The sequence below is a fragment of the Equus caballus genome, chromosome 7 (assembly GCF_041296265.1).
Source record: "Equus caballus isolate H_3958 breed thoroughbred chromosome 7, TB-T2T, whole genome shotgun sequence".
NCBI lineage: Eukaryota > Metazoa > Chordata > Mammalia > Perissodactyla > Equidae > Equus > Equus caballus.
In genome coordinates, this window is record NC_091690.1 from 84796162 (window position 1) to 84812721 (window position 16560).

A 16560-nucleotide genomic window follows, 5' to 3' on the forward strand; every position below is an offset into this window, starting at 1 on the left:
ACCCCCGGCTGGGTTAGATCCTCTTTATATGTATATCCTCATCCTGCATTATAGTGGAATTATCTGTCTATGTCTGTCTCCCTGTTACACCCTATGCTCTGTGGAAGATACTGTCTTATCTAACTTTGTGTGCCTACTTCAGAGACGAGTACTTTAAACAAAGACATTTATCTGAACTGAACAACTTAACGGATAAATGAGTGAATATGAATCCTGTAATCTTTAACTGTTTTGCTGCTGCCCTTTCACAGGCTGGAATTTGGCCCAGAGTTCTTATGTTTCTTTTGGGGAGAATATTACTGACTCATTTTTCTTTTTTGAGGAAGATTAGCCCTGAGCTAACTACTGCCAATCCTCCTCTTTTTGCTGAGGAAGACTGGCCCTGAGCTAACATCCATGCCCATCTTCCTCTACTTTATATATGGGACGCCTACCACAGCATGCCTTTTGCCAAGCAGTGCCATGTCTGCACCCGGGATCCGAACCGGCAAACCCCAGGCAGACTAAGCGGAACATGTGCGCTTAACCTCTGCACCAATGGGCCCGCCCCGACTCATTCTTAAGAGTGTTTCACCTAAGCCTGGCATTTCATAAGTCTCCTACTGTACTAAGTTCTAGGCCCACACACTTTGCCTAATCCAGTAGAACGCCTCATCCCTGAGGGTAAGTAGCTGTTGGCTTTGTGTACTGCGCCCTTCTCCAGGAACAACTGTACTTACTGCTGCATTAGGAGCTCCTCCAGGGAAGAAGCCACGGTATTCGAATTAAAAGTCCCTTGGGCTCAGAATTTAGGTTAGCCACAAGGTACGCAGCTCAGCAAACTTTGTAGTTTTCAACTGGGTGCAGTGCCATGGGTGCTTTTGTGCTCCTAAGAGGGACAGGCACCGAAACAAACTCCAAATGCTCAAAGAAAAAGCACTCTGCACCATCTCAGGTCACCTTTCAAGCATCAACCTGCCCGTGTTATTCACTGTGCCAGGAGCTTTCACTCATTTTTAACCCTCACAATCTTTTTTTTCTTCCTATGGTTTGTAGTTTTTGAATGATAGTTAAATCCTAGTGAGATTGTTTATACCGTGGGAGTCACAGGGAGCCTAAGGTTATGGTAATATTACAGTTATTCTCACAATCCTTTCATTATTTCAAAAATTGAGATATTATACAAAGTGTGTTGAGTGCACTAATATGAAGTGTACAGCTCGATGAATTTTTACGTATGTACACACCTCTGTAATTACCACCCGGACCAAGAGACAGAGCCTTTCCAGCTCCCATTAGGTTCCCTTGTGTCCCTCCATCCCCCAGAGGTAACCATCATTCTAAGTTCTCTCATCATTGGTAAGTTTCGCATGAAATTTTTCTGGAGAAAGTGAAATGATTTGACCAACAGTCCTGCGGGGCTAGACCACACGCAGGCTCGGTTCCCTCCCTAATGGGCACCCCGCGGAGGTTCCAGGGGTCCAGGGAGCGGCGGCTCCGCGCTCACTGACCTGAACCAGCCCCACCAAAAGGCGCTCCGGGCCCCACGTAGGCGGTACGGAGCACGCCACAATGGCTGCCCCGGGCTCTCCCGCGCTGGCCTGGCCGTATCCTTCCCACCTTTCGAGCGGGTGCCCCTCCGGCGCGACCGACAGCCGGGCGTGGCCCTGGGCGCCACCCGCCCGAACGTCAGCAGCCAGGGTGGGGGCGCTCCTGAACCCGGGATGTGGGGCGCGCGCCCATTGGCTGCACTTCCCTCGGCGGGCCGGCCGGCCGGCCGCAGCGCCCACCTCCCGGGCGTCTCTCGGGGCTCCCATTGGCGGTTCGCATCCCACCCGCGCCTGCTCCCGCCCCCCTCCGGCCCGGCTGGAGACCGGGTTGGGGGCGGGGGTGCTGAAGCCGGGAGGAGGGTGAGCGGTCCTCCCGGTGAGGGGGCACGAGACAGCCAATCAGGGCCGGACGTGGAAAAGAAGCGCCGCGCCAGCCAGTGACATCGCGAGGTCCGGGTCGGGGCCGGCTGACGCGAGTGCGGGTGGCAGCCAATGGGCGTGCCACTGTTCGTCCGCTCTTCATTAGCCGGTCGGGGGCGGTGGAAGAGCGAGTGAGGAGAGCGCGGCGGCGGCGGAGCCATCGTGGACGGCCAGGGGGAAAGCGAGGCCCGAGCCTCTGCGTCTAGGTGAGAGGCGGGGACGCCGGGTAGAGAGGCCGGACCGCAGGCCCCTCCTCGCCTGGCCCGGGGGCCAGCGCGGGAGCCCGGGCGGCGGGGCAGGCCCAGGCGGGGGCGACCTCGGGCGCCCCTTCCCCGCCCCCACCCTCGGCCGCCCGAGCCGGGGCGCCCACCTCAGCCCGGTTGGTCTCTGCGCCCCTGGCCGGGCCGCCGCCCTCGGCAGGGCCGGCACCGCGAGTGGGGCTGCAGGGAGGAGCCTGGTTTGCAGCCGCGGAGCCCGGGGGCGCCGCCTGGGGTGGCGAGGCCGCTTCGAGGTGGCGAAGGTTGGGCGGGGTAGGTAACGGAGGAGCAGGCTCGTGTGCCCGAGGGTGGCCGCCAAGGGGGCCTGCGATTGCAGGATTCTGGGTCTGGGGTAGGAAATTACTGATGGGAAAAGGATGATGCTCAGAAAAGCGTGCCCGGAGAGAAAGTGCGGAGTCCGGGAGTGGGGTTGGCTTCTTGGAAGTAGGCATTGGCGGGGTGGGGGTCAGTGGGAGTGGAGGGAGGACAGGCTTGGGTTTTGAAGGTTATGATCTCTGCGCAAATGGGGACACGTGGATCCGAAGTGAGGGGCACCTACTGCAAACGGCAGGTGAGAGGGGAAGGTTTTTAGGTGCCGTCTGGATGGAGGCTGATTAGAAGGCGTTAGGTGGCCAGTTAGGATAAAGTCTACGGAGAACAAACGGCGTAGGTTGAGCTATGATAGCTCAAGGGTATGGACCTTTTATGAGTAATTGAGCAAGAACAGCTGTTCGTTTGGGCAGGCACGGGAGAGCCGAATGTCTCAGGTAGGAGCTAGTCAGGCAGGTTCATTGGCTCATTCGCTCCTGATCCAGGGCCCAAACACTCAGACTGGTTAACTCTCACTGCTGAGACTGATGGTCGTGTGTCTCCCCGCCCCACCCCCGCCCCCATAGTTCGTCTCATTGTTTTGCCTCAGCAGCAAACTCACCCTCTCAGAAGTAATGACACAAGGATTGTTTGATTTGGATTGGATGGCAGTGAGGAATCACTTAATGTTTTATATTAAACAAAGTGGAATGCGTTGGCTTAAAGATAACGTTGGAAGATACAGAAAATGTGCCCTACGGGGAAGTTTCTCAGCTATCTTGTTGGGCATGTGTAGTGTAGCTTAAAAATGACGCGAGATTTCTTATAGTAACACAAGTGAGAATTAGCATATAAGTACAATCTTATAGGATCAACTATTTTGATGTGGTAGAGTTTGATTGTGTATCATGCTTGTTGAGAAATTTTTCAGCCTTAGGAAGAGTTTTGTAGCTAAATAGGTTCAAAATTCTTTTCACTTAGAGAAAGACATAGTATGTGTGTATCACTGCTGTTGCCTTTTTGGAATTTTTATTTATGGGGTGTGGGTAGAGCTTGGGGCCAGAGAAGAAGGAATAGGGGAAAAAGTGACCGCCTGCTGCATTTCCAGTGGCTTTAAATGGGAGGAAGTATAGACAGTGAGGTGTACTTTCTGCTTGAAGGTAGGGTGAATGGGTTGTGAAGAGTTAAACACTTCTCGACAAACATAAGACAGTATAGTGTCAAGGACAGAAACCAAAGAGGGCATTTATTGTATAGGATGTTTGCTTATTAACTAGATCAATAAAGCATTGTATCGAATGGCTCATTCTTTAGGACATAGAAATGATTTTGTGGAAGTAATTTCTTGGTAATGCTATTCACTGATCACATTTTACCCTTAGTATAACAGAATACCTCAGTGCTGAGATGCTGAGGCGACTGGGAACAGAGAAGTAATCTGAGTGGTGTGGAGTTAATCAGGGAAGGTTTCCTGGAAGAGGTGAGTTTTGAGCCATTTTTTGAGCTAGGAGTTAGGATATGGGTTACTGGAAAACATGAGGATGAGGTTCCAGTAGTTTGGACATGCTATTGGCAACTGTGGGCAAGAGTGACAAATTAAAAATGGTTTTTAGGGAGGATTGAAGATTCAAATCAAGATTTAACGGTGTAGAAATCAACTAAACCTGTTACTGTAGCTTAGTTGATAAACGATGGTTCCACATGGTGGCTAGGAGAGAAGAATTAGAATAGTTGGTGATGGATAGGAGATAGGTAGTAAAGGGAAGCACAAAAATATTTTTTGATAGTTATGATAAGAGAATATGGTGAAAGTTTTTAAGTTGGGTTATTGAGAGGTAGATTTGGTGTTCAACCATATATGATAATCATCAACATTTTTTGAGTTCTGCATTAGATTATGTTGTTAATAATAGCAAAATTTATTGGGTGCAACTTAGTGTGAGACACTGTTTTGAGCTTTCTAAGCATCATCTTCCTTTTTCATTGTCCCTATTTTATAGATAGGGAACTGAGATTCAGAAAGATTTAATTTGCCCAGGGTCACCCATCTAGTGAGTAGCAGGTCAAAATTGGCAAAGCCAATTAGTAAATGTTAATTGAGCATCTGCTTCATGCCTGGCACTTTTGTTGAGTGCTAGAGATTTAAAGTTGACAAGCCAGTCCAAAGATTAGGCCTGAGCCTTTTTTTTTTTTTTTAAATTTCTGGTGCACATTTTTAGTTTTCAAGAGTTCTTTTTTGTTATTTGAATGTTCCTATTTTATAGTATCCTGTTGTTTTATTTTATTATTTTTTTGTTTTATTCAAGTATTGAGTCATTTTTTTAGATTATCAAGAGTTAACAGAAGAGAGCCAGTGAAGAAAGAGAAAAAGATTAATTGGAGAGACTTTTGTAGACACTGAGAAATATACTGTTTAGGGAAACTTCAGATAGAGTTTTAAGAAAGAGGAAGTGGTCAGCAGCAAAATATGTAGCTGAGAGAACAAAGATTGAGAAGAACTCCTGAGTTGAGTAAGGAAAAAAGTAATGTAAATTTAGTCTCAAGAAAGCCAGAATGAAGATATTAAGATATAGGCTGGTATTTAATCATGTTTAGTGGCAAGTGCTCTATATAAATTTAAATTTTGGTATGATCACAGTTATGGTCAAATTCTTAGGAAAGATGTAGGAATGTCCCCTTGTAATATTTTGATTTTGGGCTGATAAGATCATGGTTGGTTTAAAAATGCTTGTACTTTTTGTATTTTCCCAAGTTTAAAAACACAAACATTATTTTTATAGTTAGTGGAGAAAAATCACTCAACTGAAATGAGTTTATAGTGTGGGTGGGCTAGTCTGTACTATGTTTGAGGTAGGAGAAAAGGCAGTCTTATTTCAGTACCTACTGTAGATCAGCCACTTTGAAGGGCACATACCCATCTTGGAAATGACTGGGTTGTTACTGGCGGAAGCATCGTGACTGTATATCCTGAAAAATGGTATTTGCTTAATCTGAGGGGTCAGGCTACTAAAGCACCCTGAATCGAGGAGATATGGTTTTGGCTCTCCTGAACGTTATTTTCTTAGAGTGTAATAAATGAATTCAATAAAAAAAAAAAAGCCCACTCATACAATTGAGTCATTTTAACTGTCTTTTGGCCTTCCATCCTTTCCTCTTCCCACACATTAGTTCTATAGTTCCTCTCTTCGTTAGGTTTGTAAAGGGTTAAGATGATATGAAAGTCCTGAATTTACATGTAACTAATACTTAACTTAAACACTTAACATTCCTCATTGTTTTCTGTTCCCAATTTGAAGAAGAAAAGAGACAAATTTCAAGAAGCTTTTCTTATCAAATAATTATTTCAAAGCAAACTAGTAGGATTTGCCCTAGAAGCATTTTAGATTTATTCCAATCTCTAAAATGGAGACAGAGGAATCTTGTGGGTCAAGAGTGGGACTTAGTGTTTAGTTTAATTTCATTTGGTCCATAGGGATTGTGAGAAGAAACTTAATGTTTCATCTAGGCACTGTACTATGTTCCTTAAATAAATGATCACGTTTAATTTCTATATAGGGGCTGGCCCCGTGCCGTGGTAGTTAAGCTCGTGCGCTCGCTGGCCCAGGGTTTCATGCATTTGGATCCTAGGTGCAGACCTGCATACTGCTCATCAAGCCATGCTGTGCCAGTATCCCACATATAAAATAGAGGAAGATTGGCAACAGATGTTAGCTCAGGGCCAATCTTCCTCACCAAAAAAAATAAAAAATGAAAAAATAAAAATTTCCATACAGTTCTCTAAGGTAGATATCCCATTTTACAGATGAAGAGACTGAGGCTCAGACAATGAAGCTTAGTAACTTTCCAGAGCTGAGGGAGCTAAGTGGCGGAACTGAGATTCAGCCCTTGCTTTGTCTAACTCCAAAACTCATGCATGTGAGACAAATGGCAAGAAGGACTTGTTTTTATTATTACCTACAATTGAAAAAAATGCCCGGGCTGGCCCTGTGGCCGAGTGATTAAGTTCGAGTGCTCCGCTTTGGCAGCCCAGGGTTTCGCCAGTTTGGATCCTGGGTGTGGACATGGCACCACTCGTCAAGCCATGCTGAGGCAGGGTCCCACATGCCATAACTAGAAGGACCCACAACTAAAAATATACAACTATGTACCTGGGGGGCTTGGGGAGAAAAAGGAACAATAAAGTCTTTAAAAAAAAAAATGCCACCTAACCTTAGATATTTAGTAACTCTTTGTTACCATAGAAGATAAGACTCTGACTGTGTGTGTGGTGCCTTGTGACTCTGGCTCTTAAATGATAGGGTTTTTGTGGGTCTTATAGGATACACTATATTACGTTTAGAGGTGTCTGTTTTCCATTTTAGTAATTTTTGAAATGAAGATGTATTTTACGGTCTATTTTAAAATGTTTATGAAATGGTACTGTCTTACAGTCACGTGTCTTAGAACTGAGAAAGTGTGGTATGTGCATGTAGTCTTCACGTGTAACTGAGCAGTTTGCTGTGTGCATTTTCTTCCATCTCCCCCGTTTACTTAGCCTGTTACTTCCTTTTTTTAGTATAGTATAATACAGAATTGAAGTATATATTGATAACAAAATAGCCATTCACTTTAGCTAGTGAATATTATGGTGTAGAAGAAAATAGTTTGCTGTAGAAAATTTGCAGGGCACTGTTAATCATCAGATCTGAGTTTTAATTTTGGTTTTGCTTCAACTTGATGTGTGGCTGGAGGCAAGTCACTTCTCTCTGAGCTTTAGTTTCCTCATCTGTAGAATGAAGTAGGGAGGGGACCTTTAGGCCTGTCTAGCTTGAACAAACTATATGCCCTGTTTCTAATTAAAAACGTGGATGTCTTAGATTCCTTTGCTAAGGGGCTGGCCCCATGGTTGAGTTGTTAAGTTTGCGTGCTCTGCTTCGGTGGCCCAGGGTTTTGCTGGTTCAGATCCTGGGTACAGACATGGCACTGCTCATCAGCCCATGCTGAGGTGGCGTCCCACATAGCACAACCAGAGGCATTCACAACTAGAATATACAACTATATTCTGGGGGGGCTTTGGGGAGAAGAAGAAGAAGAAAAATCAATAACTGTATTTATTGCTTTTTACTATTTTTTTCTTGTCTCCCTGTCTTCTCTTCCTACCCTTTTTTTCATGAATTCTTGAGGGTACTGTCAGATTCTTAATTAATTAGATAAGATTTTTTTTTTTTGAGGAAGATTAGCCCTGAGCTAACTGCTGCCAATCCTCTTTTTGCTGAGGAAGACTGGCCCTGAGCTAACATCCATGTCCATCTTCCTCTACTTTATATGTGGGACGCCTACCACAGCATGGCTTTTGCCAAGCAGTGCCGTGTCTGCATCCAGGATCTGAACCAGCGAACCCCAGGTTGCCGAGAAGCAGAACGTGCGAACTTAACTGCTGTGCCACTGGGCTGGCCCTGAAGATGAATTATTTTTGATATCCTCATTTACCAAGACAGAATATCTGAGAATGTGGGTACCTAGTAAATAGTTAATGAATGAATAAATATATGCTTTATCTGAGTTAATAAATCATTTAAATAAAATACCATCAAAAAACTGTTGAAGTTTCATTGAAAGGTAGTTCTGTGTAAAGATTGAAATGTGTTGAGTAAATTTGTCTGCTCTTTACTGGGAACATGTACAAAGAAGGAAACTACTGGGTCTGTCTTTAAGAAGCTCTCTGTTCTAGAAGGAAAGGCAAAGTTCTTTAAACTGTATTATAGGAAATTGCCAATATAAAAAATACAATAATATACATATCACCAACTTTAAAAATACAATAACATATGTATAACCAACTTTAACAGTTATCAACTTGTGGTCAATCTTGTTTGATCTGTACCTCCACCCACTTCTGCTCCCCCCCCCCCTTTTTTTTTATTTTGAAGCAAATCCCTAGACATTTTTAGCAATTATTACCATTGTTAAAGAGAAAACCACAGGCCCAAAATGGCGTCACTGGTGCTGAAGCCCATGATACCAAACCTAGATTTCATACCTAACCTAATTGCAGTTACCCAGAAATGTAATCTTAATCAACCAGTCTGGAATTTTCTGGTCAGTACCAATGAGATAATCTGTCACGTGGGTCCTCTGGGCCCTCTGCTTCCTCTCCAGAGGAGGAAGAGGCAATCTGCATGATAAAACCCTTTCTGGGCCCTTCCCCCCAAACAGCAGGTCTGGCTCACAATAACCTTTTCTTTTCTCATAGCTTCTTTGCCTCACCCTCCCTCCTATAAAAACCTTCCATTTTGTGTAAGTCCTCTGGGAGTGCCTCTGCTTGCTAGGTAAGATGCTGCCTGATTCATGAATAGTTGAGTAAAGTCAATTAGATCTTCGAATTTACTGCTTGGATTTTTGTTTTTAACACTATACAGCGTTAGTGTCACAATAGACATGCTAATCTAAGTGAAATGGAAATTTGTTCGTATAAGTATATTTTGAGACTTGTATTTTTATACTGTGCTGGGCGAGAGAAATTAGGATAATAATCGGTAGGGTGGGGATAATGTAACTGGGGAGATTGAATATACATGTATAAAACAGAATGTAGCAATGCGAGATCCTATGCCAGAATTGGCGACAGAGATTCTAAGTGGAAAATGACATTATTTCTGAATGAAAGTAGGATTTAGGCAAGGAGAGAAAACATTTAGGGGGTAAGATGAGGATGATCACATGGAGAAAACATGCAGTTAGAAAAATCTAACTTTAGCTTCAAAGAAAAAGTTTTGTCTAAATCTGTATCTCTCTATATCTTTTAGACCTCTACAAGATGTTATTGACATAGTGTAGCTCTTACATCAGTACTTGAAAAAAGGCAGTTCCTGTATTCAAATTGGGACACACTACTTTGTAGTAGGACACTTTGTGTCCATGGTGAATTATTTGACACATTCCTTTAAAAAGGCTTCTGAATATCTTAGTTCCACATGTATTAATAGATCCATTTTGTCTAGAATGTTTGTGTGTGCCATCAGCTTTCAAGTATAATCATTTTGAGATTTTAAATGGTGGCATGTCTGTGTGTGTGTGTGTGTGTGTGTGTGTGTGTGTGTGTGTGTGTTTGATAACCATTTGACAATTTTAAGACTACTTTGAAATATCTAGTTTACCTCATTCTTGTCTTTGGAATTTTTGCCAGAAATGTTGGCATGACAGTCACGTGAGAAATCCTTCTTGAATTTACAGAATTCTTACCATTATACCTTATTGTTTTGGAGTATTAAATACTTTGAAGTATTAACTGAGAAATAAATCTTAAAATATATTCCATAACGCAGAGATTCTTACTCAGAGGTCGTGAACCTCTTAGCATCTCCTCAGAGCTTTGTGCTATCTCCTCAGAAAAATGTTCATCACACTTAGTTTTTCATGTAATTTCTGGGGGGTAATAAGACTCTCAGGACCCATTCATATATCCTTGGGGTTCTATGGATTCTGGTTTAATAATCCATTCTTTAATGTATTGGCAGAAAGCATACTACTAAAATTGAACTCAAATTTATTTGTTCACCTTTTACAAACAAATGGCTTTTTTTTTTTCTTTTGAGGAAGATCAGCCCTGAGCTAACATCTATTGACAATCCTCCTCTTTTTGCAGAGGAAGACTGGCCCTGAGCTAACATCTGTGCCCATCTTCCTTTACTTTATATGTGGGATACCTGCCACAGCATGGCTTTGATGAGCAGTGCCGTGTCCATACCTGGGATCCGACCCAGCGGACGCTGGGCTGCCGGAGCAGAACTTGCAAACTTAACCACCGTGCCACTGGGCCAGCCCCTCATTTTCATTATTGAGTGACAAAATTATAAAACTCATTATGCAAATACCTAATTAAAAAAATAGGCCAATTCTTATTTGGTTTATTGGGGAAAAACAAGCTGTAGCGAGTTTAATAAGTATGTAGGAATGGATTTTACCAAAGATTTTGGAATAAATGTGTGGTACTTTGTATAATGGCTGCTGTCCATCCTGAATTAACAGGAAGTAGAATATATGACTTACGAATGAATAAATTTGTAAATACTATTTTTTTCAGAGGTAAAGGAAAAAACTTCTTTGAGCCATCTTGCCCCTACGTAGTTAAGATCCGTGGAGTGTTAACCTAAAAATAGCCAAAATGAGAGGGAGAAAGGCGTTTTTTGGAGGTCAAAAATTTGGCAATTTGGGGAGCATTGATTCAGGTAGAAACCCAAATACTGTCTGATTACAGGAGAGGGGCTCAAGGTTTTTATGGGAAAAAAGGAGGAAGATGAAGTAAGTTGCATTAAAGAAGAGTTCATTGGTGCCAGATGAGGTAAGGCTAGATTTGTACTTCTTTGATTGGTTAGTAATTTGATCATCAGCAAAGTCCAGTTTCATCAGTCCGTATAAACAGTATTCTTGTCTTTACTGAGTTCTTGAAATTTTGGTGATTTGGTCCAGTTTGGAAGATAAAGAAAACAAGATGTGCAAGGCAGTTCCTCTGAAATGGCGGCTCCAGCTCTGTTTTAATATGGCTCCATTCATCTCATCTCTCACAGGAGGAAAGGATCTGTTAAAGTATTTGAGTGGGGCTGGACCCGTGGCGTAGTGGTTAAGTTCACGTGCTCTGCTTCAGCAGCCCGGGGTTCGTTGGTTCGGATCCTGGGCGCAGACCTAGCACTGTTTATCAAGCCGTCCTTTGGCAGGCGTCCCACATATAAGTAGAGGAAGGCACAGATGTTTGATCAGGGCCAATCTTTGTCAGTGGAAAGAGGACGATTGGCAGTGGATGTTAACTCAGGGCTAATCTTTCTCAAAAAAATATGTATTTTGAGGTTCACATTTGTGTTAAAATAACTGTGATACAGGGGCTTAGTGATACAGGGGCTTGCAAACGTGTATTGGACTCACAAACGATTGATTCTCAGTGGAACCCTGTCATGTGTTTATCATCCATCTAGTTCGAAGGATGGTCTTAATAAGTTTCTTATAAATATGTGGTTTAAAAAACCTGTGGATTGCACCTAAAATGTAATCATGATAATGGTTGTTATCATTAGCAGAGTCCTTAGGAGATGGGAACACGTGAATTAGCTGCTTATGGGATATTTGACTCTGTGGAGCAGTGTGTAGGCTGTTTGAAGATCACTTAATATTAGTTATATTGCTTTAAAGTGATAACCCTCTGACCTGTTGGAGTTAATAATTTTCTGAGTACCTAATGTACTACTAGGAAACAACTCATTCTAATATGTAGAAATAGATACACAGACTTTGAGAGCGAGGAGAGGATTTAAACATCAGTCATCTTGCCGCCCCTTCAGTGAATTTTACGGAAGATCACAACAGTTACTTGACTTGCCCAAGGTCAGGTGGTTAGTGGCAGTCCTGACGGTGTAGTTATTCATTACTCTGCCTGATTTTTGCTAAGTCTCTTGGGCTTATTTATTTTGGCTGTCTTTTCTTTCTGGATCTCAGTTTCTGGAGAAGAAAGTAGCTCAACACTAGAGTTTTTATTTAGCATTGTGACTTTGATTCTCAAGTGATAAATTGGCTAAAAGTTACCTGAATTTTTATACTCTAATGTTTTTACTTTGCTATTCATGTTCTCACCCCATCTTTAGCACAATAACCCATGATTACAAAGCTCTTTGGAGTAGGCTTCTTAGGAGGTTAGGCAGTTTCACACCTGGAAACAGATGCTAAGAATTGAAAAAGTCATCAAACACTTCCCTCATGTTTTCCATACCTTTCTGGGCTGATCCCTGCCTGTCAGCATTTAGTTGCAAGCTGTCTTTGAACCTGGCAAAGGTTTTTTTTTTTTAATTATTTTTTATCTTTCCTTTTTCTCCCCAAAACCCCCCAGTACCTAGTTGTATATTTTAGTTGTGTGTCCTTCTAGTTGTGGCATGTGGGACGCCACCTCAGCGTGCTCTGATGAGCGGTGCCATGTCTGCACCCAGGATCTGAACCGGTGAAACCCTGGGCCGCCAAAGTGGGGTACGTGAACTTAACCACTCCGCCATGGGGCCAGCCCCCTTTGCAAAGTTTTAAAGATAAACTGGGAAAAGATTCTTTTGGGGGGGGGTATTATTATGAGATTTAGTGGATTTAAGACATTCCTGAAGGCTTCCGACTCAAAGCTAGAGTCTGGAAGGATCATTGATGGCCAACTTCAGATAAGTTATTACTTCCATGAGGGCCCTTATTCCAAGTCCTTAGGCCGCATTTGGTTGGTGTAGTCCTGGTGGCCAGGAAGAAGACCTGCCCCTTAGTGATTTGTTAAGCAGATGTTGGTTAGAACAGTGACTTAGAACAGTGACTCTCAAGCTGTTTTAATCACGGCCCTTTAGCTAGGTCATTATTTTTTCTTTAATTTTTTTAAAGATTGGCTCCTGAGCTAACAACTGTTGCCAATCTTATTCTTCTTCCTTTCTTTTTTTTCTCCTGCTGTTTCTCCTCGAATCCCCCCAGTTCATAGTTGCATATTCTAGTTGTGAGTCCTTCTAATTGTGGCATGTGGGACGCAGCCTCAGCATGGCCTGATGAGCGGTGGCATGTCCGTGCCCAGGATTCTAACTAGCGAAACCCTGGGCCGCCGAAGCAGAGCACGCGAACTTAGCCACTCAGCCTTGGGGCCAGCCCCTAGGTCATTCTTTGGTTCAATAATTTCCACTTTCTTGTGGAATAAGAACAACTCGTTGTTCAGGTACAAGCATTTTTTAGGGAGAGGGACTTTCTACAGCAATTGTTACTGAACCAGTTACATTTTGCCTACCGCGCGAAATGCCAATCACCAAGACAGACAAATTTGCAGCAGAGAAAGGATTTCTTTACAAGCCAGCCAAGCGGGGAGATAGGAGACCAAATCTCAAATCTGTACCCCTGGCCCACCCCCGAGAATGGGGATTAGGGCTATTTATGGAATAAATGGGGCAGGGTGGTCTGAAGTGTGGGGATGAATGATCGAAGGTAAGGAAGTGCGGTAATTGATGATCTGTCCAAGTGTAGTCAGGCTTCACGGCTCTTCATAGGCCACGTGTTCACAAAATGGTGGTGTTAGCAATATCTGAGGGTGGAGTTTTCAGCCCCCCGATATCAAAGGGTCACCTTTTGGTCATCTGCACGGCCCAGTTGATGAGTCAGTGGTATTAACTGGTCAGAACTGGAAAAGGAGTCCAACTCTCAGTTCCTGAAACGCTTAAGCACCCGTTACCGTGGTGACCCAGGCCACAGAGATGCTCTCTAAGGGGTGGGCTCCAGTAATGCATTATCTAAGTACTTTTGCAAACAGCTACCTGAATATAGTTAAAGCAAGTTGGCCCCTGGTTTCCCAGTTAGGGATATGCATGGTTCCTAATTGAATCACAGAAAATAAAGTCTAGACTAGTTAAAAAACTAGGCCTCAAATCCTAGTGATGCAATTGTGTAATACATTCTGCAGGTTCAATAAAACAACTAAAACTAAAATGAGAATAATGAAGCTCATCTAATGGTAATTTTTAATTAAAAGTAAGAATAATGATAATTGAAAACCGTGACCAGCTAAAGACAACACAAATTCACTGACGGGGAGTGTCCCTCTTGAAAATTACAGAATTCCAGCTTTTGAGTCTGCACATATGGTAGGAGCTTCGCAGCATAGCGAGTTGCAGCAACTAGTTATTAATTATATACAAATTGAAGTCTTTGGTACATTCTAATAATAACATGCTCATTTTTGCAATATTAATAACTGGCTTAGTAGTTTATTCATAAGTAGCCTTATGGATCAAAGGAACGTCATGCTTTCTCAATCATTTGTGGTCCATGGGAAGTTTGGCCCATTTTTGGACAGTTAGAAGGTAAGGGGCTTTTCAGGAGCATTGTTTCCCTAGCTGTTTTGGGAAATTTGTGGAGGGCTGGGCTTGAATGGAGTTCAATGAGCCTCTTTACCTCAGGCCAGTTTGTGGTTTTTGATATGCTAATATACTGTATTGATCCTGGTTGGGGATGAAGTAGTTTTGCAACCCCATTTACCAGGATTCGGAAAATGCTGACTGGGAGGGCTGGAACCTGTTTTTAGGTTGCGCCTTGAGAACAGATTCAGAAGGTGCGTAAGAAAGTGACACGAGAAACAGGAAATACAGCAGGAACTTCAGAGCACTTTCCTGCTGCTAAGTATTGCAAGTCGTTTGCTGTAGTGATCAGATGAGTCTAAACTGCTTCTAAGCAGAGTTTGAACTACTTCTGTGACCACTGGGATACCTTGTTCTCCCAGCTTGTTTTGAAAGGTAACGAATCTTCATGAGTAGGATTTGGTAGTTTTAAATTGGACTGTACAAGATACATAATTAGTAATCTGCATGAGTCACTTTTTGGGTAAACTTGTGGGTAGTCTACACGTAGTATTCAGGGTAAATATGGTACCTTTTCCTGTTAACATCAATTTTACTGAGTAGTTTGAAATTTTTTTTTTTTTAAAGATTGGCAGCTGAGCTAACATCTGTTGCCAGTCTTTTGTTTTTTTCTTCTTCTACAAGCCTGCTGGTACATAGTTGTAAATTCTAATTGCAGGTCCTTCCAGTTCTGCTGTGTGGGACGCCACCTCAGCATGGCTTGAGAAACCGTGCTAGGTCCTCACCCAGGATCCAAACCCACAAAACCCTGGGCTGCCAAAGTGGAGCGTGCGAACTTAACCACTCGGCCACGGGGGCAGCCCCTGAAACATTTTTATATTAATCCTTAGATATATTATGGTGTAAAACACAAAACTTTCATGAATTTTTAAGCAAAATGGGATTTAGTACACTTAAAATACTAGTTTGACTTTGTGTATTGGAATATTTTATTTCACTTTTCTGAGTCTGAAAGTATTAGGATAAAAATTCCATGTCTTAACATGAAAACATTTTTGTTAATGTAAGGAGAGACTATAGCACAATAGTTTATCTAAAAAAGAATCATGTGTGACTTGTGGAAATTACTTTTTTAAATTGTTTTCCCTCAGAATGGAATCGAATACTTGTTTTCTCAACAGTGGAATGGTTTATTACCAAACTGTGTGTAATGAGAGCACAGCCCTTCTGTAGGCTTTACGGTAGAGAAGTCACCCAACTCGTGCAGGCCTTAAGGATGGAAACAGAAACAAAGGGAAATGGATATTGCTGAAAAATACAAGTTTCCTTGCCAGCAGATTGTAATTGTAATGCTGTAGAATTGACATTTTCTCTCTGACTGAGTAGAACTTGACTTTTTAATATGTCTTTGTGTTTGACTTTTACATATGACTGATTTTTCTTGTTATCTAATGTTTTCCAGGATAGTGAGGCCCTAAGGCATTTTAACTCTTGCCAAAGTGCCATGCTCACAGAGCACCATCAGTGTACAAAATAGTTGTATATTGCCCTAAGAACTAATGAACCTGTTGAGATTCCTTACCACCAGGAAGTACCTTGGACATTGAGGAAAGTAGGATACAGAGAGTTAAATATTGGTATATCAGTGTCTGTGTGGGCAAACAGAGTGGCCATTATATCTACTTCAATGAGTGCTTACAATAGGGTTGGACACTGGCATCTTTTATTGAAAAAAGAAATGTTAACCAAGATGCTACAGCCATTCTTTTGTTTGTGGAAAAATGCCTTAATAAGCCTTACTTTTTGAAAAAGGAAAAAGGAACCCACTATTCTTACCAGCACGGCTACAGTAAATAGTTTGTACATTTTGAGTTTGCGTTTTGACCCTTTAATTGTTGCTTACAGCTTTCTTTCAGAGGAGGTTTTATTTTATGTTGTCTTAATCAAAACACTAAATAAAGGTTCCACAGTTACTAAAATATAGTAGGAAAGACATTAGACCAGTGGTTCCCATCTGTCTCCAGATGGCATCTATAAGGTGAGGCCTCTTCATAGCCTGACTAAAGTAAGTTGGCTTGCTTTTGGCTAGAACTGTGTCAACTCCAAGTGGTAACTTACTGGTTAGAAGTTCACAGTTAAGTGAACATGGGAAAATGAAATTTTTTATTCAGTAAATGAGGTTATTTGGTAGACAAAGTATTTCAAAGTAGGAGGCTCGTG

The 16560-nt window shown here is 42.5% G+C and overlaps 1 protein-coding gene and 1 long non-coding RNA gene across 7 annotated transcripts in view; one reads left to right on the forward strand and one right to left on the reverse strand.

Annotated features, from left to right (window-relative positions):
- The window catches only part of LOC111774365 (uncharacterized), a 60924-nt gene extending 59247 nt beyond the window's left edge, over positions 1-1677 (reverse strand). The window contains exon 1 of the long non-coding RNA XR_002809345.2: positions 1491-1677. This is a non-coding gene — a long non-coding RNA (uncharacterized lncRNA). The remainder of the gene's footprint in view (positions 1-1490) is intronic.
- FAR1 (fatty acyl-CoA reductase 1) overlaps positions 1563-16560 on the forward strand; it is a 76682-nt gene continuing 61684 nt past the window's right edge. For 3 of the 6 annotated variants that reach the window (XR_011441137.1, XR_011441138.1, XM_023646074.2), the window contains exon 1: positions 1578-2155. The gene's annotated coding sequence lies outside the window, so the exon portion shown is untranslated. Of the gene's footprint in view, positions 2156-16560 lie in introns of all 6 variants that reach the window. The other 3 variants (XM_023646076.2, XM_070274807.1, XM_023646075.2) reach the window with 3 other exon arrangements.